Genomic DNA, 21,912 nt, shown 5'->3' on the forward strand with positions numbered 1-21,912 from the left:
CTGCTCTGTGAGCAGGGGCTAGAGAGAAACCAGAGGGAATTATTCCATCAGATGGAGCCATCCGTGGGCTGGTTTCTAAGGAAATCCCTCAGCTCCTTCTCCTTCTGGCCTGGGGCCAGTGTTCTCTCCAGATGCTGAGGAAATTGTTGGAAGGATATGAGACAAACAGATATAGTAAAAGCAATTATAGTAAAATGCTCATGGTGGAATGTAGGTGGTGGGTATAATGTGTTCACTGTAAAATTCGTTTAAAATTTTTCAAAATAAAATGTCAGGGAAAAGTGACATGAAAAAAAATTTTTTTTTCTTTTAGTAAAAGACTTAAAGTAGCTGAGCCAAGAGCATGTCCAGGGCACGGCCGATCTGACATCCTGTCTACAGCTTGGATGGACACCCCTCTCGGTCCCCATTCCCTGCTCATGGCTGCACCACTCTTTCTCTTCGTCTTCTCATGCAACTTGGCAGCTGTCTCTGAAAACAGCTCATTAGTTCGGAGTGTTCAGAAACATCACTCTTGCTTCCGGATTCTTCTGCTGAATCTGCAAAGAGGAACTGGTCCTCAGGTGACCAAGGAGTCCCAGCCCCAGACACCACAGCTGTGGAGAAATGGTCGGGACCTCACTCAGGTCCAGCCGGAAAGACCCAAATGGATGTTTCCCTCTGAGGATTCCCAAACCCGACAAGAGGAGGGAAGAGGAATTTGACAAGAGGAAAAAGTGGCCAGAGACAGAGCAAGGGAGCTGGTGGGATGGGAAAACTTCCACGAGAGGCGTGAAGAAAGGAAATTATGGTACTGGGAGGGGGGTGTGTGGAGACCCCCCCCCCACGTGCTGCAGTCAGAGATCCTGTGACAGAGGCGAGGATCCTTCCAGGGAGGTGAGTAAGCCCCACCTCTGTGTCTTCCTTCATTTTGCAAGTATTTATTGATGGTCTGTTATGTACCAGGCAGGGCAGTGGGTGCTGGGAAGAGCAGGTTCCTTTCCAGACGACCACTGTCACTTTTCTCCCTTGAAATCCCTTTCTGCACCCAACAGCCAGGGTGAGCCAATTAAAAGTCCATCTGACCTCAGGGCCTTTGCACTTGCCGTTCCCCGTGCCTGGACAGCTCTTCGCCCAGTTGTCTGTGTGGCTCACTCCCTTACCTCCTTCAGGTCTCTCCTCAGATGTTCCCTTCTCAGTAAGGCCCTCCTTGGCTGCTCTATTTAAAATTGTAGCCTCCCTCCCATCCCTGCCCATTCCCTGTCCTCCGTACCGACACTTACCACTATCTGACATGATACGTATTTTATGTGTTTATTGATCTTACCTCATGAGAACGTCTGTCTCAGAAGCACTGTGTAGGCTTTGTTCATGGCTATATCCCAGGCACTAAAATAGTGCCTGGCATACAGTAGGCGCTCATGTATATTTAAGGAATGAGAAAAAAAATCCTTTCCCTCTGTTTTAAAGTATAGTGTATTAACAGAAAATTTGAGGTATGGTAAGGCCAACAGAAGATCGCTGCCATTGAAGAGGTAGTTTTCTTACAGTTCCCAAGAGAAGCATGCCACCCACGGGGAAGTGCCTGGTGGGGCAGAGGCGGGGCGGGGGGGAAACTGTGGGCAAGAGCCTTGTTGTGTGGTTTCCATTGAAAGGAGTAGAAGAAGCAGGGCACGCAGGCTTAGGATTGGCTAGTTTGAATGGTTTTAGGGGGCTCTGGGGCAGAGGGTCTGTCTCTGGTGGTCTGATACTGGCCCTAGAGTGATTAGGGCAAGTGGATAGTGGCCTGGAGCGTGAGGGCCTGAAAAAGGAGGTGGTTGGGATGTGGGCTGTGGATTGGTCAGTTTATAGTTGAAAAGTACACTCACAGGCAAGTTGTTTAGTGTCTCTAGGAATTGGCCATCCCTGGGAGGGTCAGTCCCTCCAGGGTCAGCAAGGCCCAAGAATATAGAAGATAAAAGACAGGGTTATTTCACCCTTCTCCTGCTGATAGCACTCCAGCTGTGTTTGGGGGCATGGCTTCTCCCTTATTCCCATTATATTACATTTGTGAAGGGTGGAATATGTGAGCCAAGCAAAGCCAATCAGCCTATTCCACTCCTCTAGCCCAGCAATTGACTCAGAGACAGACATGTGACCCAGATCTGGTCACTGAGAGAGAAGTACTCAGGCTGAGAAAAGGATATAGGGATGGGTCACTGGGGACGGGGCGGGGAGGGGGGTCGTGGGGCTGGAGGCTAAACTAAGCATGATAATCCTATTTCCCTTTGTCAGTGATTGGTTAATGGTTGGGTGCATACTTAGGGCCAGATAAAATACAGGGTGTCCAGTTATATTTGAATTTCTGACAATGAATAGTTTTTTAGTATAAATATGTCACAATGTAAATTCACAACTGAATGTATGTTTATTTGCTAAATCTGGCAACCCTAGTATAACTCACTCTGGGCCAAAAAGACATAAGGGGATGTATAAGGGGGTATGGGTAGTGCAGCTGGCAGCTGGGTTCCGTGAGGGACTTTGATCCCTGCTTAAGAGAGAGACAGCAAAGAGTCTGACATTCATTTCTTCCCTCTGTGAGGATGTGATGTTTGGAACTGTGCAGCCATCTTGAAACCATTAGGCATTAAGTTTGAGGACAGATGAAGATGTTTGAGCAGAGGGACAGAAAGATTCCAGCTCCTTAATTACAACATTGTGCTTCCAAACCCAGCCCCAGGAATGCCCCTCTCTGTACTTATTTTTATGTGAGATAATTAAATGTCTCTCTTGCTTAAGCCAGCAGTTCTCAATCTTGGCTGCATTTTAGAAGCACTTGGGGAGATTTTAAATACGTGGATGCCAATGCCATACTCCACAGCAATTGTCAGAATTTCTGAGGATAGGACTCAGGCATTAGTGGGTTTTTAAAGCTCCCCAGGTGATTGTAATGTACAGCCCCTTGCTACTCAAAGTGTGGTCCCTGGACTTCGCCTGGGAGGATGTTATAGCCATGAACCTAGACCTAATGAATTAGAAGCTGCTGTTTAACAAGGAACCCAGGAGATTTGCATGCACATTAAAGTTTGGAAAGCACTGTCTTAAACCACTGTTAATTATTTATGCCTTGCAGCTGAACGAATCTTGATTCCCATTCAAATAGTCAGGACTCCAAGGCACTAAGGATTCCAGCCCCACAAGCGTTCCCTGTTCTCTGAAACAGCCAGATACACTGCATTCAGAGGTTTGGTGTCTTCGGGACAGTGTCCATCTCTAGTGCAGGCCACATGCAGCTTTTCTGGTGATCTGATTTTCACCAGAGCATGAACATCTCCTGAACTTCTGTACATGAATAGTTTTCTCAACCTTTTAGCCAAAAAACTCCCTTCCTTTGGCCACTGAGATGGGTCAAGTCACCCCTGGGGTCCTGGCTGGGAGCCAGTGAGGAAGGCTGTTGGCCACCCTAACACATCTGGCTTCCACCTGGCCAAATGCTACTGGGGTACTGCTTTTGGTCTCCAGGGGATGGCCCTGCTCATCAACTCACACACGTGGGAGCTGCTCATAAAATGATTCTGGGCTGGGATAGAATTTAACTAAGTCTCAAGCTGAGTCACCGTAGGCAAAGCTATGGGCCAGGTTTTTCATAAGATGAAGCTATAGGTCAGAAGGTGGGGCCACTGAGGGATGTGGACTCGTGTTTCAAACTCATTAAGAGAGCATGAAGCATTCAAGACAGAGTGGTCTGTAGGTGAAGAGAAGTCCCTGCTTCTGTGGGAAATGATGTCCAAGAACAGGTAATGTCTGCCCTTGGATAGGATGGGCTGAGAATATTCCCCATCCAGCCTAAATCAAGAGACCGGAAACCATCCTTGTGATGCAGGTCTCAGCACATAAATTCACCAATTCCAGACCAGTGGAGAGAAAAGTTATCCCCAAATCAAGGTGACTGACCTCCAAATATCAGTGGACATCCTCTGTATTTAATTGCCTTTGTAAATACATTAATTGTATCTTTAAGATCATTGAATGTGAACCACATTCTGGGCAGACAGACACACAAAAGCTCATATGGGATTGGTTCAAGATGGCAGAGTAGAAGGACGTGCTGTCACTCCCTCTTGCAAGAACACCAGAATCACAACTAACTGCTGAAAAATCATCGACAGGAAGACACTGGAACTCACCAAAAAAGATACCCCACATCCAAAGACAAAGGAGAAGCCACAATGAGATGGTAGGAGGGGCACAATCATAATAAATTCAAATCCCATAACTGCTGGGTGGGTGACTCACAAACTGGAGAACACTTATACCACAGAAGTCCACCCACTGGAGTAAAGGTTCTGAGCCCCATGTCAGGCTTCCCAATCTGGGGGTCCAGCAACGGGAGGAGGAATTCCTAGAGAATCAGACTTTGAAGGCTAGTGGGATCTGATTGCAGGACTTCGACAGGACTGGGGGAAACAGAGATTCCACTCTTGGAGGGCACACACAAAGTAGTGTGTGCGGCGGGACCCAGAGGAAGGAGCAGTGACCCCATAGGAGACTGAACCAGACCTACCTGCTAGTGTTGGAGGGTCTCCTGCAGAGGCGGGGGGAGGCTGTGGCTCACCAAGGGACAAGGACACTGGCAGCAGAAGTTCTGGGAAGTACTCCTTGGTGTGAGCCCTCCCAGAGTCCACCATTAGCCCCACCAAAGAGCCCGGGTAGACTGCAGTGTTGGGTCGCCTCAGGCCAAACAACCAACAGGGAGGAAACCCAGCCCCACCCATCAGCAGACAAGTGGATTAAAGTTTTACTGACCTCTGCCCACCAAAGCAACAGCCAGCCCTACCCTCCACCAGTCCCTCCCATCAGGAAGCTTGCACAAGCCTCTTAGATAGCCTCATCCACCAGAGGGCAGACAGCAGAAACAAGAAGAACTACAATCCTGCAAACTGTGGAACAAAAACCACATTCACAGAAAGACAGACAAGATGAAAAGGAAGAGGGCTATGTACCAGATGAAGGAACAAGATAAAACCCCAGAAAAACAACTAAATGAAATGGAGATAGGCAACCTTCCAGGAAAAGAATTCAGAATAATGATAGTGAAGATGATCCAGGACCTCGGAAAAAGAATGGAGGCAAAGATTGAGAAGATGGCAAGAAATGTTTAACAAAGATCTAGAAGAATTAAAGAACAAACAGACAGAGATGAACAACACAATAACTGAAATGAAAACTACACTAGAAGGAATCAATAGCAGAATAACTGAGGCAGAAGAACGGATAAGTGACCTGGAAGACAGAATGGTGGAATTCACTGCTGTGGAACAGAATAAAGAAAAAAGAATGAAAAGAAATGAAGACAGCCTAAGAGACCTCTGGGACAACATTAAACACAACAACATTCTCATTATAGGGGTCCCAGAAGGAGAAGAGAGAGAGAAAGGACCTGAGAAAATATTTGAAGAGATTATAGTCAAAAACTTCCCTAACATGGGAAAGGAAATAGCCACCCAAGTCCAGGAAGCACAGAGAGTCCCATACAGGATAAACTCAATGAGAAACACGCTGAGACACATAGTAATCAAATTGGCAAAAATTAAAGACAAAGAAAAATTACTGAAAGCAGCAAGGGAAAAATGACAAGTAACATACAAGGGAACTCCCATAAGGTTAACAGCTGATTTCTCAGCAGAAACTCTACAAGCCAGAAGGGAGTGGCATGATATACTTAAAGTGATGAAAGGGAAGAACCTACAACCAAGATTACTCTACCCGGCAAGGATCTCATTCAGATTCGATGGAGAAATCAAAAGTTTTACAGACAAGCAAAAGCTAAGAGAATTCAGCACCACCAAACCAGCTCTACAGCAAATGCTAAAGGAACTTCTCTAAGTGGGAAACACAAGAGAAGAAAAAGACCTACAAAAACAAACCCAAAACAATTAAGAAAATGGTCATAGGAACATACATATCGATAATTACCTTAAACGTGAATGGATTAAATGCTCCAACCAAAAGACACAGGCTTGTTGAATGGATACAAAAACAAGACCCATATATATGCTGTCTACAAGAGACCCACTTCAGACCTAGGGACACATACAGACTGAAAGTGAGGGGATGGAAGAAGATATTCCATGCAAATGGAAATCAAAAGAAAGCTGGAGTAGCAATACTCATATCAGATAAAGTAGACTTTAAAATAAAGAATATTTCAAGAGACAAAGAAGGACACTACATAATGATCAAGGGATCAATCCAAGAAGAAGATGTAACAATTATAAATATATATGCACCCAACATAGGAGCACCTCAATACATAAGGCAACTGCTAACAGCTATAAAAGAGGAAATCGACAATAACACAATAAGAGTGGGGGACTTTAACACCTCACTTACACCAATGGACAGATCATCCAAACAGAAAATTAGTAAGGAAACAGAAGCTTTAAATGACACAATAGACCAGATAGATTTAATTGATATTTATAGGACATTCCATCCAAAAACAGCAGATTACACTTTCTTCTCAAGTGCACACGGAACATTCTCCAGGATAGATCACATCTTGGGTCACAAATCAAGCCTCAGTAAATTTAAGAAAATTGAAATCATATCAAGCATCTTTTCTGACCACAATGCTATGAAATTAGAAATGAATTACACGGAAAAAAACGTAAAAAACACAAACACATGGAGGCTAAACAATATGTTACTAAATAACCAAAAGATCACTGAAGAAATCAAAGAGGAAATCAAAAAATACCTAGAGGCAAATGATAATGAAAACACAATGATGCAAAACCTATGGGATGCAGCAAAAGCAGTTCTAAGAGGGAAGTTTATAGCTATACAAGCCTACCTCAAGAAACAAGAAAAATCTCAAATAAACAATCTAACCTTACACCTAAAGGAACTAGAGAAAGAAGAACAAACAAAACCCAAAGTTAGGAGAAGGAAAGAAACCATAAAGATCAGAGCAGAAATAAATGAAATAGAAACAAAGAAAACAATAGCAAAGTTCAATAAAACTAAAAGCTGGTTCTTTGAGAAGATAAACAAAATTGATAAACCATTAGCCAGACTCATCAAGAAAAAGAGGGAGAGGACTCAAATCAATGAAATTAGAAATGAAAAAGGAGAAGTTACAATGGACACCGCAGAAATACAAAGCATCCTAAGAGACTACTACAAGCAACTCTATGCCAATAAAATGGACAACCTGGAAGAAATGGACAAATTCTTAGAAAGGTATAACCTTCCAAGACTGAACCAGGAAGAAACAGAAAATATGAACAGACCAATCACAAGTAATGAAATTGAAACTGTGATTAAAAATCTTCCAACAAACAAAAGTCCAGGACCAGATGGCTTCACAGGTGAATTCTATCAAACATTTAGAGAAGAGCTAACACCCATCCTTCTCAAACTCTTCCAAAAAATTGCAGAGGAAGGAACACTCCCAAACTCATTCTATGAGGCCACCATCACCCTGATACAAAAACCAGGCAAAGATACTACAAAAAAAGAAAAATACAGACCAATATCACTGATGAATATAGATGCAAAAATCCTCAACAAAATAGTAGCTAACAGAATCCAACAAATTAAAAGGATCATACACCATGATCAAGTGGGATTTATCCCAGGGATGCAAGGATTCTTCAGTATACGCAAATCAATCGATGTGATACACCATATTAACAAACTGAAGAATAAAAACCATATGATCATCTCAATAGATGCAGAAAAAGCTTTGGACAAAATTTAACACCCATTTATGATAAAAACTCTCCAGAAAGTGGGCATAGAGGGAAACTACCTCAACATAATAAAGGCCATATATGACAAACCCACAGCAAACATCATTCTCAATGGTGAAAAACTGAAAGCATTTCCGCTAAGATCAGGAACAAGACAAGGATGTCCACTCTCACCACTCTTATTCAACATAGTTTTGGAAGTCCTAGCCACGGCAATCAGAGAAGAAAAAGAAATAAAACGAATACAAATTGGAAAAGAAGAAGTAAAACTGTCACTGTTTGCAGATGACATGATACTACACATAGAGAATCCTAAAGATGCCACCAGAAAACTACTAGAGCTAATCAATGAATCTGGTAAAGTAGCAGGATACAAAATTAATGCACAGAAATCTCTTGCATTCCTATACACTAATGATGAAAAATCTGAAAGAGAAACTAAGGAAACACTCCCATTTACCACTGCAACAAAAAGAATAAAATACCCAGGAATAAACCTACCTAGGGAGACAAAAGACCTGAATGCAGTAAACTATAAGACACTGATGAAAGAAATTAGAGATGATACAAACAGATGGAGAGATATACCATGTTCCTGGATTGGAAGAATCAATATTGTGAAAATGACTCTACTACCCAAAGCAATCTACAGATTCAATGCAATCCCTATCAAATTACCAATGGCATTTTTTACAGAACTAGAACAAAAAATCTTAAAATTTCTATGGAGACACAAAAGACCCCAAATAGCCAAAGCAGTCTTGAGGGAAGAAAACGGAGCTGGAGGAATCAGACTCCCTGACTTCAGACTATACTACAAAGCTACAGTAATCAAGACAATATGGTACTGGCACAAAAACAGAAATATAGATCAATGGAACAGGATAGAAAGACCAGAGATAAACCCACGCACCTATGGTCAACTCATCTATGACAAAGGAGGCAAGGATATACAATGGAGAGAAGACAGTCTCTTCAATAAGTGGTGCTGGGAAAACTGTACAGCTACATGTTAAAGAATGAAAATAGAACACTCCCTAACACCATACACAAAAATAAACTCAAAATGGATTAGAGACCTAAATGTAAGACCAGACACTATAAAACTCTTAGAGGAAAACATAGGAAGCGCACTCTTTGACATAAATCACAGCAGGATCTTTTTTGATCCACCTCCTAGAGTAATGGAAATAAAAACAAAAATAAGCAAATGGGACCTAATGAAACTTAAAAGCTTTTACAAAGCAAAGGAAACTACAAACAAGACAAAAAGACAACCCTCAGAATGGGAGAAAATATTTGCAAACGAATCAACGGACAAAGGATTAATCTCCAAAATATATAAACAGCTCATGAAGCTCAATATTAAAAAAACAAACAACCCAATCCAAAAATGGGCAGAAGACGTAAATAGACATTGCTCCAAAGAAGACATACAGATGGCCAAGAAGCACATGAAAAGCTGCTCAACATCACTGATTATTAGAGAAATGCAAATCAAAACTACAATGAGGTATCACCTCACACCAGTTAGAATGGGCATCATCAGAATATCTACAATCAACAAATGCTGGAGAGGGTGTGGAGAAAAGGGAACCCTCTTGCACTGTTTGTGGGAATGTAAATTGATACAGCCACTATGGAGAACAGTATGGAGGTTCCTTAAAAACCTAAAAACAGAATTACCGTATGACCCAGCAATCCCACTACTGGGCATATACCCAGAGAAAACCGTAATTCAAAAAGACACATGCACCCCAGTGTTCATTGCAACACTATTTACAATAGCCTGGTCATGGAATCAACCTGAATGCCCATCAACAGATGAATGGATAAAGAAGATGTGGTACATATATACAATGGAATATTACTCAGCCATAAAAAGGAACAAAATTGGGTCATTTGTAGAGACATGAATGAATCTAGAGACTGTCATACAGAGTGAAGTAAGTCAGAAAGAGAAAAACAAATATCACATATTAATGCATATATGTGGAACGTAGAAAAATGGTACAGATGAACTGGTTTGCAGGGCAGAAATTGAGACACAGATGTAGAGAACAAACATATGGACACCAAGGGGGGAAAGCTGGGGCGGGTAGGGGGGTGGTGTGATGAATTGGGAGATTGGGATTGACATGTATACACTGATGTGTATAAAATGTATGACTAATAAGAACCTGCTGTATAAAAAAAAATAAAATGCAAAAAAAAAGAAAAAGCTCATATGGACAAACACGCACAAATACACACATGTACACTCATCCTCCAAGCCAGGCTTTTTATAGTTAACTCTTCACTTAACCAGTAAGTTAAAACTACTTAATGTGGTTTTACTTCTTTTTTTAGTTTATTTTTTATTGCGGTAACATTGCTTTATAACACTATATAAGTTTCATGTGTATAGTATTATATATCTAATTCTGTATATCCTACAATGTGCTAACCATCAAAAATTTAGTTTCCATCCATCACTGTACATTTGATTCCCTTTACGCAATTCACTCTCCCCCCATTCCTTACTCTCTGGTAACAACTACTGTTCTCTGTATCTATGTGTTTTTTTTTTGTTTGGTTTGGTTGTTCATTTATTTTGTTTTTAATTTTTTTTAATATTCCACATATGAGTGAAATCATACAGTGTTTGTCTTTCTCTGACTTATTTCAACTAGCATAATGCCTTCAAAGTCCATCCATGTTGTAGCACATGGGAAGATTTCATCTTTTTTATGGCTGAGTAGTATTCCATTGTATATATTTCATGTTCTTCTTTATCCATTCATCCACTGATTGGCACTTAGGTTGCTTCCATATCTTGGTATTGTAAGTAATGCTGTGATGAATATAGTGGTTCATATATCTTTTCAAATTAGTGTTTTTGTATTCTTTGGATAAATACCCAAAAGTGGGATAGCTGATCATATGGTAGTTCTAGTCTTAATTTTTTGAGGAATCTTCATACTGTTTTCCATAGTGGCTGCACCAATTTACATTCCCACCAACAGTGTATGAGGGTTCCCTTTTCTTCACATCCTCACCAGCAGATGTTATTTCTTGCCTTTTTGACAACAGCTCTTCTAACAGGCATCAGGTTTGGTTTTGATGTGCATTTCCCTGATGATTAGTGATGTTGCACATATGTTCATGTTCCTGTTGGCCATCTGTATGTCTTCTTTGGAAAAATGTCTATTCAGCTCTTCTGCCCATTTTTTTAATTGGGTTGTGTTTTTTTGTTGTTGACTTCTATCAGTTTTTTAGATATTTTGGATATTAACCCCTTATCAGTTATACCATTTGCACATATCTTCTCCCATTCAGTAGGTTGTCTTTTCATTTGTTGATGGTTTCCTTTGCTGTGCAGAGTTTGTAGTTTGATATAGTCCCATTTATTTATTTTTGCTTTTGTTTCCCTTGCCTGAGGAGACATATCTAGAACGATATTGCTAAGACTTATGTCAAAGAGCATACTGCCTATGTGTTCTTCTAGAAGTTTTATGGTTTCAGGTCTTACCTTCAAGTCTAATCCATTTTGAATTGGTTTTTGTGTATGGTCTGTGATAGTGGTCATTTCATTTTTTTGCATGTAGTTGTCCAGTTTTCTCAACATCATTTATTGAAGAGGCTGTCCTTTCTCCATTGTTCTTTGCTCCTTTTTCACAAATTAGTTGTCCATATGTGTGTGGGTCTATTTCTGGGGTCTCAATTCTGTTCCATTGATCTATGTATCTGTTTTTCTACTAATATCATGCTGTTTTGATTACTATGACTAATACAGTTTGAAATCAGGGAGTATGATACCTCCAGCTTTGTTCTTTTTTCTCAGTATTGCTTTGGCTATTTGGGGTCTTCTGTGGTTCCATATAAATTTTAGAATTTTTTTGTTCTATTTCTGTGAAGAATGTTCTTGAGATTTTGATAGGGATTGTGCTGAATCTGTAGATTGCTTTTGGTAATATGGACATTTTAACAATGTTATTTCTTCCAATCCATGAGCGTGGAATATCTTTCCACTGATTTGTGTCTTCAGTTTCTTTAAAACATGTCTTATAGTTTTCAGTGTACAGGTCTTTCACCTACTTGGTTAAATTTATTCCTAGGTATTTTATTCTTTTTGTTGTGATTGTAAATGGGATTGTTTTCTTAATTTATCTTTCTGATAGTTCATTACTAGTGTATAGGAAAGCAACAATTTCTACATATTTTAATCTTGCATTCTGCAACTTTACTGTATTCATTTATTATTTCTAATAGTTTTTGGTGGAGTCTTTGGTGTTTTCTATATATAAAATCATGTCATCTGTAAATAGTGACAGTTTTACTTCTTCCTTTTCAATTTGGATGCCTTTTATTTCTTTTTCTTGCTCAATTGCTCCTGCTAGGACTTCCAATACTATGTTGGATAAGTGTGATGTAAATGAACATCCTTGTCTTGTTTCTGATATTAGAGAGATAGCTTTCAGTTTTTCACCATTGAGTATGATGTTAGCTATGGGTTTGTCATATATGTCCCTTATTATGTTGAGGTATGTTCCTTCTATACCCACTTTATTGAGAGGTTATTTTTTTTAATCATAAATGGGTGCTGAATCTTGTCAAATGCCTTTTTGCATCTATTGAGATGACCTCATCTCTGTCCTTCATTTTGTTAACGTGGTGTATCACATTGATTGATTAGCAGATGTTAAACCATCCTTAAATCTCTGGAATAAATTCCATTTGATCATGGTGTATGATCCTTTTAATGTATTGTTGTATTTGGTTTGCTAATATTTTGTTAAGAATTTTTGCATCTATGTTCATCAGAGATGTTGGCCTGTACATTTTTTGTGTGTTCTTTTTGTTCGGCTTTGGAATCAGGGTGATGTTGGCCTCTTAGAATGAGTTAGAAAGCATCCCCTTCTCTTCAGTTTTTTGGAACAATATGAGAGGGATAGGTATTAAATCTTTTTTGAATGTTTGGTAGAGTTTACCTGTGAAGCCGTCTAGTCCTGGACTTTTGTTTTTTGGGAGCTTTTTGATTACTGTTTCATTCTCTGTATTAGTGATCAGTCTAGTCAGATTTTCTGTTACTTCATGATTCAGTCTTAGAAGGTTGTATGATTCTAAGAATTTGTCCATTTCTTCTAGGTCATCCAATTTGTTGGCATATAGCTGTTCATGATATTCTCTTATTATCCTTTGTGTTTTGGTGATATCCATTTTTATTTCTCCTCTTTCGTTTCTGATTTTATTTATTGGAGCCTTCTCTTTTTTTCCCTTAGTGACTTTAACTAAAGGTTTGTCAATTTTGTTTATCTTTTCGGAGAACCATCCCTTAGTTTCATTGATCTTTGTTATTGCCTTTTTAGTCTCTAGTTCATTATTTCCACTCTGATATTTATTATTTCCTTCCTCCTAATGACTTTGGGATTAATTTCTTTTTCTTTCTCTAGTTCCTTTAGCTGTAAGGTTAGATTTATTTGAGATTTTTCTTGTTTCTCTAGGTACTCCTGTATTGCTAGATACTTCCCTCTTAGTACCACTTTTGCTGTAGCCTATAGATTTTGGTTTGTTGTGTTTTCATTTTTGTTTGTCTTTGGGTAATTTTCAGTCTCTCCTTTGATTTCTTTGTTGACCCAATAGCTGTTCAATAGCATGTTGTTCAGTCTCCACACAGCTGTGATTTTTCCAGCTTTCCTCTTGGAGTTGATTTCTAGTTTCATACCATTCCGATTAGAAAAGATGCTTGATGTGATATCAATGTACTTAATACACTGAGATTTGTTTTGTGTTCCAAAATATGGTCTATCCTTAAGAAAGTTCTGTGTGCACTTAGGAAGAATGTGTATTTTGCTGCATTTGGATGGAATGTTCTGTACAAATTTATCAAATCCATCTGGTTTAATGTTTCATTTAAGGCCACTCTTTCCTGGTTTACTTTCTGTCTGAATGATCTATCCATTGATGTAAGTGAGATATTAAAGTCCCTACTATTCTTGTGTTGCTGTCAATTTCTCCCTTTAGGTCTGTTAATAACTTTTATATACATCAGTGCTCCTCTATTAGGTGCATATATATTAATAACTGTTATGTCTTCTTGATGAATTGTCCCCTTTATCATTATGTACTGTCCATTTTTGTCTCTTATTACCTTTTTTGGCTTGAAGTCTATTTTTTTTGATATGAGTATGGCTATACCCACTTTCTTTTGGCTGCTATTTTCTTGAAATATCATTTTCCATCCCTTCACTTTGAACCTATGTTTGTCTTTAGAGCTGAGGTGGGTCTTCTGGAGGCAGCATATAGTTGGGTCTTTTTTTTTTATCCAGCCAGCCACTCTGTGTCTTTTGATTGGTGAGTTCAACCCATTTACATTTAGGGTGATTATTGAGAGATGAGGACTTAGTACTGCCATTGTAGTTGTTTTCTGGTTGCTCTATATTGTTTCTTTTTTCTTGTGTTTCTGTCTACCATTTTGGTTTGGTGGTTTTCTATGATATTTTTCTCAGTTTCCTCTTTTTTTAATGTTTTGTTTCTCTAGATTTATGTTTTATGTTTACCATGAGGCTTGTATAAAACGTCTTATAGATAAAATAGTCCTTTCTCTGCTGATAGCAACTTATCTTCATGTATCTATACAAATTCTATCCTTTTCCTCTTCCCCTTTTGTTTTTTTGTTGTCTCAACATGTTCCTTCTTATAGTGTGAGTTTGTTGCCAAATTGAAGTGGCTATAGTTATTTTTTCCTGCCTTTCCCCTCCTTTAACCTTTATGTTATAATAAAGTGTTCAAAACCCTATTTTGTTTCAGAGTTGCAATTTTCTGATTCTGTCTACTTATCACCTTACTCAAAGTTTTGTGTAATATTGCCTTTTTGTTTCAGGTAGAAGAGCTCCTTTCAACATTCCTTGTAAGGCGGGTCTAGTGTTAATGAACTCCCTCAGCTTTGGTTTGTCTGGGAAAGTCTTTATTTCTCCTTCCTATCTGATTGATAACTTTGCTGGATAGAGTATTCTTGGGTGATAATTTTTATCTTTTGGTATTTTGAAAATGTCATTCCACTTCTTCCTGGTCTGTAGAGTTTCTGCTCTGAAATCTGCTGATAGCCTAATGTAGTGTGGGTTTTTTTGGGGTTTTTTTGGTATTGTAGGTTACCATTCTTTTTTCCCTGGCTGCCTTTAAAATTCTTTCTTTGTCATCAACTTTTGACAATTTTAATATCATGTGTCTTGGAGAAGATCTTTTTGCATTGAGGTAAAAGGCGTTCTCTTAGCTTCATGGACTTGTATATCCAGTTCCTTCCCCAGGTTTGGGAAGTGCCTACCTATTATTTCTTTAAATAAACTCTGTTCCTTTCTCCCCGTCTTCCCCTTCTGGGATACCCATTACCCTAATGTTGTCCTTCCTAAAAGAGTCAGATAGTTCTCATAGAATTTCCTCTTTTTAAAAATATTTTGTTTCTCTTTCCTCTTCTACCCGTATCATTTCTAGATTTCTGTCTTTGAGCTTGCTAATTCTCTCTTCCATATGGTCTGCCCTATTTCCAATGCTTTGTAATGCATTCTTTATCTAATTTATTGAGTTCTTTAGCTCCAGAATTTCTGTTTGGTTCTTTTTCAGGGTTTTAATCTCTTTGGTAAATACTTTAGTAAAGTATTCCTTCTGTTCATTAATTTGATGCTTTTCTGAGTTTTCTTATAGCTCATTGAGTTTCTTTATGACAGCTATTTTGAATTCTCTGTCAGTTAGATTGCAGTATTCTGTGACTTTAAGTTTGGTTTCTAGAGAACTGTCATTTTATTATTTTTAAAAAAAATTTATTTATTTATCTATTTATTACTTTTAGCTGTTTTGGGTCTTCGTTTCTGTGCGAGGGCTTTCTCCAGTTGCAGCGAGCGGGGGCCACTCTTCATCCATCAAATGGGGGCCACTTTCTCCATTGCGGTGCGCGGGCCCCTCACCATCGCGGCCTCTCCCGTTGCGGAGCACAGGCTCCAGTCGCGCAGGCTCAGCAGTTGTGGCTCATGGGCCCAGTTGCTCCGCGGCATGTGGGATCCCCCCAGACCAGGGCTCGAACCCGTGTCCCCTGCATTGGCAGGCGGATTCTCAACCACTGCGCCACCAGGGAAGCCCCTGTCATTTTATTTTCGTGGTGCATTGTTACTGTGGTTCTTCCTGGTCCTCAATGAGCTGTTCCTCTGCCAGTGCATTGGAAGTAGTGGACACCTTTCTCCTTGTTTCTGAGCTGCCTCTGCATATCTCTGAGAGTTGGCACTTCCCTCCTCCACCATCTCTGGCAGAGGTGTCATTCCACGGCCCCGTGCCCTCATTATTGCTTCTTGTAACTCTGCGGTCGTTGATGCCTTCCTGCTGCCAGTGTTGCTGACATTGTCGCCTGGGGCACTGGGATGGTGGGCTCTTGCATGGTGTCCCTGAGTCGCAGGGGATTTTGCCGCTGCAGGAGGAGGGTAGGGTGGGGGAAAGCCAGAGTCACCCAGGGGCCTCTGCCGTGTCCAGTGTTGTAGGGTTTGTGGGCTCCACCACTTGGGGGGGCGGTGAAGGACTGGAGTCATGGGCACCTCCGTGGCTGGAGGGATGGGGTCCCAGGCCCCACTGCTGCTGCTGCCCAGTTACCTGTGTCCACAGGTGCCACTGTGGTTGGGAGGCTGGAGTTGTATGCGCTGCCCCCCCTGCCACTACTGGGTTCTCTGGGGCTGCAGACTCAGCTGCTGCGGCCAGAGGGCTGGAACTGCAGGCACCACGCCCACTGTTCCCCCAGTTCTGCCTTCCCTATGTGCTCTAGTCCAGCCACCTTTAGATGTACAGAGGTGTGGACTTCTCTGGCGCCCTAGTGTGTTGGGCAGAGGTGCCTTGTTGCATTGTGGCTATCTTCCTGGTTGTAGATTGAAAGGGAGAGACCAAAGTGAGGTTTCCTTCTGCCATGTTGCTGACGTCAGTCCTCAAACGTAACATATTACTAACGTTCCAGGAGAACTCCTAGATTCAAAAAGAGGAAACCAAAATGAAACAACAAATATACCCAAAGCCTAAACCTCACACCCACCCCGCAGCTGTGGCATGTCCATGAACTTGGCCTGACGAAGGAAGATCCTTCATGTGCAAACGTCCGACATGTCATTACCCAAGTCCTCCTGCTACCATTGCCCTTTGAGCTGCTTGTTAGGACATAAATCACACACCTGGACAGGCTGTTGGGATGACTTTTCTCTCCTTTATGACAAAAGAGGACAAGCAACAGGGTCAGGGATCTTCTGGTCTGTCCTCCTCACCACCCTTCCTATATGTATGAATGGCTTTAATTTAATTAAAACTCTCCAGTGGTTCTATAATGTCAGGTGGAATTACAGTAAGAAATCCTCTTCACTATTAACCACAAGATGAACAGATCTGGAAAGAGACACTGGGTGTCCTCCAGGGAAAGCCCATCCTCCCTGCTTCTCTGGCCCCCAGAGAACCCGCTCAAGAGCAGCCGTCCTTCTCTGCCTCAAAGGAAGGGAGAGCGGCACTGTGGGAAAGAGGCAGGGGACAGATGGAGGGGCACGCGGGAGGACCTCCCAATGTGCACAGGTGTGCAGATACCCAGAGTCAAATGTAAGCTGAATCTTCTGAGCAAACCGGCACTCAGAGAGGTAACAGGTCTTGTCCAAGGTCACAAGGGTGACAAGTGGGGATTTGGGCCCAGATGAAGCTGTGCCCGGCTTTGGGACACAAAGCCGTCCCACTGTACCCGTGACTTTTCTAACTGGGCCCTCAGAGGCCATGGAGGTGCCTCAAGGCCATGGGGATTGGCCAGGGGTAGGATCTGACTTTTAACTATTTTTTACGTTGGGTTGTAGATAAGATTTCATTGGGATAAAAATGTGTGAGTGCGTGTGCGTGTGTGGAAGGGGAGTGGAGGGTAGTAGGGTTGCCAGATAAAATACAGGAATCCCAGTTAAATTTGAGTTTCAGATAAACACCAATAGTTTTTTAGTATAACCATGTCTCATGTAATGATTGGTACATGTTTATACTAAAATGTACTCTTTATCTGAAATGCAATTTTCTCCCTCTATATCTGGCAGCCTGTGTTTGTGTATGTATAGGGGCAAAAAAGTTTTGAAAACCACTGTATTACCACACTGCCTTGCTTCAGGCCTCAAGCTCATGCGGCCTCACTGCCCCAGGCTGAGCCCTGCCCACAGTTTTCTGCTCCACCTCTTTCTCCCCATCCAGGAAACACAATAATAGAGGCAGGGCAAATAGACTCACAATAGAAATGGGGGCTGTGGGCTGGGCTGAGTTGGTGTCACTTGATTACTTTTCCCGCTGTTGCTGTTCACAGACCATACATGGTGATGTCTGTGTTTTGCTCCTTTTCTTTTGTGAGGGAGGAGGGGGAAGATCTCTCTTTTGAGTGCTGCCGTGTGTTCGTGTGTGTGCTTGTATATATGCGTGTGTGTTTGTATGTGAGCGCCTGTGTGTATGCACATGTGTGCCTGTGTAAGCACGTGTGTGTGTCCACTGCAGGCAGATGCTGTGGAACAGGCTTCAGGTCAGGACGTAACTCATCAGCTCAGACACTCACAGGTCGCAGGATCTGCAAAGTTCCCTCGGGCCACGTTTCTTTCCTATAGCTCATTCCACAGTTCTTTGGGTCTGAGGCCTCAGCCTAAGTTTTCCAGGTTCTCTCCAGGCAGGTGGGGACTCCTGGCCCCATTCAGGAGTTCAGGGTCCACCTGGGAAACACAAGGGGCCTCAGGGGCTCAGATGGCCCCCAGCCTGGGAATTTGCTCAGCCATGACTGGGCGGGGACCTGGGTGGGGCCTCTGGAATTCTCAGAACTTTCCACCTCCTGATTCTGCAGCCCCTGCCGGTCTCCAACCCCACCAGCCTTTCTCCTCCGTGTCCCTCCTCACCCTGATGGCATCTCTCTCCGTGATCTCCTGGTCCTGGCCGGATAATCAGGCTTTTCAGGCTTTTCACGCCACTCCCCACCTCCTTGTTGTTTTAACCTCAGGGGGACCTTTTCCTTGATTTGCATAAACCTCATTTCTTCCTTCTGCATCCTTCTTGGAGGCATTTTGTGGAGAAAACCTGACTTACACCCAGTGACAAAAGTAATTACTGTTGCTGTGTGTATATCTTTGCATCAAGAGGCTGAAATACAATCTGAGCCATTTTTGTCCGAGTACTTTCTGGCTGAGTGTGGGTTGGAGCTTCGAGCAGACGGGATTTTATCAGGGTTATAAAAGTCGAGCTTTTAATGTGTCTCAAACAAATCGATGTGTAAAGGAGAAACGTTAAAAGTAGGAAAAATGTGGCCTGGGATGCATTTGGAAGCTCCAGAGCACAAGGGCATAGAACTAGAGCAAGGGGCTTTAATGGTTCACAAAATAGGGCCAAAACTTATTTCCAGGAGAACAGAAGAGGCTGCAGGGTCTCCCTCAGGGGGTTGTGATCAACTTCTCAGCTCCTGAATGGGGACAGTCCTGCATGGGTTTCATAACAAAATTCTAGCATCATCCATAGAATACACACTTGTGGTTAATTCTGCCTGAACTTTCAGTTAAACCCAAGGTGTCTTGTTGGTAGAAATGCAATTACATTGGAGAAAAACTGTTTATGTGTCTCGAGATATTACGATTATGAAAAACAGCAACATAAACTTCCATTAAGTCAGATGAAAGTTAATCGTGTTTCATGCTGCCTCCCTGGGCCAGTGCTCTGGCACAGACATGATTAAACTTCAGCCGAGTAGGGCTCGTCTTTGCAGCACAGTACTTATTTTCTCCCTTAATTACAAATAATTGTCAAGTGTAATTTATACTAATGCCCGATGCCTAAAAGTGTGTGTTCAGGAATAAAGGGTTAGTTTGGGAGGTGGAAAATTATGAACAGGAATAACTGCAGCCCCCTGGGGGCTGGAGACCAATGAGATTTAATCAGACTTCTTATCAGTGAAAGACAGTGGGGCAGCATCCAGTTAAGACACTGTTCTAAGAACACAGATAACAGTGACGATTTGTCTAGCTGCTTAACTGTCCACCAATAGTTCGCTTTTGAAAGTGGACATGAAAGATTAAACACATGAATTTTACTGTGTGATGAAACAGACACCAAGTGGCGTTAGTCCCCAAGTAACTGAGTACTAAAATGAGTACTACAGCCCCCGACAGCACAGCTGCAGATCTCCACGGACAAGGCAGAGCTTGTGAGTCTCTGGTGGATGATAGTTTTCTAAAGGGGAAAGAAAACAGGGTCCATATGACCATAAATGCAATTCAGTTTAGTCTGTCTTGAGAGCACACCTCGTTTTACAATCACCTTTCGGAAAGTGCACTTGTGAGATGATTAATGTTGGTGGCGTTTAGTAAAAGCAGAGCATTCCCGGGGCTGACGTCACTAACCTGGACTCTGATCCTACTGACTGGTGACTCCTTAGCTGACCTCCCTGGGCCTCAGTTTCCTCATCTTGAGAATGGGATGATATTGAGGGTATTGCAGGTTGTCATGTGGACTAGGTGAGATTAACAAGGATAAAATGCACTCAGGATGCCTGGGTCACAGAAGGTGTACAACGAGTGTTCGCTGAATCAGAATTGGAAACAGAAAAAAAAAAAAAAAAAAGAATCGGAAACGGATTGTTATGGGCCCTGAGAGACTCCTTGAGAGTCTGCAAAACTGGACTGAAAATCCGGGGCAGTTGGTCCACAAATCTAAATCCCCACTATCAACCTTCTAAAAGTTTCCCCTGTGGATAAGGAATCAGTGTGGCCTGAGTATAGCTGCATTCACTCAGGCTTGTAAGGAATCATAAGCCAGGCCATAGGGGCTTTTGGTGTTGTCTGTTTAGACAGTAAGTGGGTTGAGGGCTTGTTTCTTTTCTTTGAACAGGGACCACACCCCCAGGGGCCACTAACAGACACTATTTTGGACGAAAGGCGGCAGGCTGTCTGCCTCAGCCTGGATATAGGCAACAGTGAAAGCCCCCCAAACAGGCATTGTTCTTAGGTTACCCGCTGGCTGAGTTCTGCTCTAGCAGTGCATTTCAGAACAGGAAGCCAGGCCTTCCCTGGGGGGAGAGGTTGAGAGGGAAGCCACGTGAGCTGCTTTGCAGGGGCGGGGTGGTGCGGGGAGCCTCATCGCTGAGCCCAGTGGGGAGGGGCTGGCCCTGTGCCTTTGGAGCTGCTGAGGAAAATGCTTTGATCAGGGTTATCAGAGCACACGGCTGTCTTGCACATCTTTGGTGAGATGCTCATTCATTTGACAAATGTTTATTAAGTTGTTCAGTACCAGGCCTTAGCAAACGTCGCGGTATAGGTTATGATCCTCTTCTAGGGTTGCCAGATACAATACAGGACACCCAGTTAAATTTACACTTCATATAAACAATGAATCCTTTTTTAGTATAAACACAAGTGTGTCCTCTGCTAAATCTGCCAACCCTATCCTGCTCTCAAGGGATTAGATCAGTCTCCCAACCTTGATACTATTGACATTTGGGGCCAGATAATTCTTTGTTGTGGGGCTGGTCCTATGATTTGTTAGATGTTGAACAGCATCCCTGGCGTCTACCCACTAGATGCTAGTAGCAACATCTCCCTAGCTGTGATAACCAAATACGACTCCAGATATTGCCAGTGTTTTTTAGGGGACATAGTCGTCCCTGGCTGAGAACTACTGGGTTAAAGTCTGGTAGGTAAAATGGATATAACAAGTGAGCATGACAAAGAGTTTGTGGCAGCAACTACTGGTCACTGCCCCAATATCCAGTTCCCCGTCTTCTTTGGAAATAGAAATCTGCTTTTGGGGGGTGCATGTTGAACTTTCAAAAACTTTTTGAGACTCAAACTGCAACGGAATGGATGCTGCAGTGAAACCAGATTGGCAGAGTGTCAGCTGCAACGTGGTGGGTTCTGACCAGACAGGTGTTGTAATCCTGTAGAAAGGGACTTTCTTGTGACGTGGCCAGACTCTGTCCACTATATCCTGTTCTCAGAATCACTGACTTAAAGAAGGAATTCAGAGGGTGGAGGTTAGTCCCTCAGGACCTGGGATCATGGAAGTAAGCTCAGAGCAGAACATTTGATCATTTCCTTCCCCCAGGCAACAATGGCTCCTGCTTAAGGAAATAGATCATCACTGCTCTAAGCCAATCAGTACAATCCCAGGATGAGCATGTGAGCAGTTCTGGCCAAGGAGGTGGAAAAGGAAG

At 42.1% G+C, this 21,912-nt stretch overlaps 1 long non-coding RNA gene across 1 annotated transcript in view; it reads left to right on the forward strand.

The window, feature by feature from the left end:
* The window catches only part of LOC118880591, a 56,364-nt gene that overhangs the window by 14,638 nt on the left and 19,814 nt on the right, over positions 1-21,912 (forward strand). The window contains exon 3 of the long non-coding RNA XR_005016342.1: positions 314-876. This is a non-coding gene — a long non-coding RNA (uncharacterized LOC118880591). The remainder of the gene's footprint in view (positions 1-313; positions 877-21,912) is intronic.

Source organism: Balaenoptera musculus, chromosome 15 (assembly GCF_009873245.2).
Source record: "Balaenoptera musculus isolate JJ_BM4_2016_0621 chromosome 15, mBalMus1.pri.v3, whole genome shotgun sequence".
Taxonomy (NCBI): domain Eukaryota; kingdom Metazoa; phylum Chordata; class Mammalia; order Artiodactyla; family Balaenopteridae; genus Balaenoptera; species Balaenoptera musculus.